Source organism: Ctenocephalides felis, unplaced genomic scaffold (assembly GCF_003426905.1).
Source record: "Ctenocephalides felis isolate EL2017-DRISC unplaced genomic scaffold, ASM342690v1 CF-g0.4_SCAFFOLD_01886, whole genome shotgun sequence".
Taxonomy (NCBI): domain Eukaryota; kingdom Metazoa; phylum Arthropoda; class Insecta; order Siphonaptera; family Pulicidae; genus Ctenocephalides; species Ctenocephalides felis.
This window is the reverse complement of record NW_020538040.1, coordinates 75728813-75729497: the sequence shown is the minus strand read 5'-3', so window position 1 is coordinate 75729497 and position 685 is coordinate 75728813. Positions and strand designations below refer to the sequence as shown.

General features: G+C 42.6%; 1 non-coding gene across 1 annotated transcript; it reads right to left on the bottom strand.

Moving 5' to 3' along the window:
• Positions 1 to 239: 239 nt before the first annotated feature.
• LOC113378999 lies at positions 240 to 394 on the bottom strand. Its single transcript, XR_003367310.1, has one exon. It is a non-coding gene; the product is annotated as a 5.8S ribosomal RNA (ribosomal RNA).
• Positions 395 to 685: the final 291 nt, after the last annotated feature.

Below are 685 nucleotides of genomic sequence, written 5' to 3'. Positions count from 1 at the left end.
ACGATACCGCATTTCGAAGAGTTCGGGTTTCCGGTTATCGGGAGGGTCGCAAGAATATAAAATCTCTAGGACACACAACCCGCCGTAATCCCACAGAACGTCAACGAACGGTAATGTCCGATGTTGCAAAGTGGACTGGCTCACACGTTGAGTGAATTATTTAAGAGCACGCATTTACGCGAAACTCCATCATTCGCCGGCAAGCCGTTTAAAGCAAGCGGCAGTCTGGTAATGTTATACGACCCTCAGCCAGAGGTGGTCCGGGAACAGTATCCGAGGACCGCAATGTGCGTTCGAAATGTCAATGTTCATGTATCCTGCAGTTCACATGTCGACGCGCAATTAGCTGCGTTCTTCATCGACCCACGAGCCAAGTGATCCACCGTTCAGGGTGATTTTATATATATTTATACATGTTTCGATCGTGATCCCTCGAAATCGTTTAAGATAACTCGGGCGATTCTGAAACTAGTATGATTATTATGGTTACAATTAGTACACCGTAAAGCTTTCGCGTTTCGGTCCGAGATACAAAATCTCGTTTCAAAATTGAAATATGAATATTTCACTGTGTGTGAGATTGAAAAATCTGCTTTCGCTGATTTTTCATTTTCTTAAAACAACGCAATGAAGCGAATGTTCAAATTCGCACAATTTGAATAAAATGTGCAGAGTATATAGAATA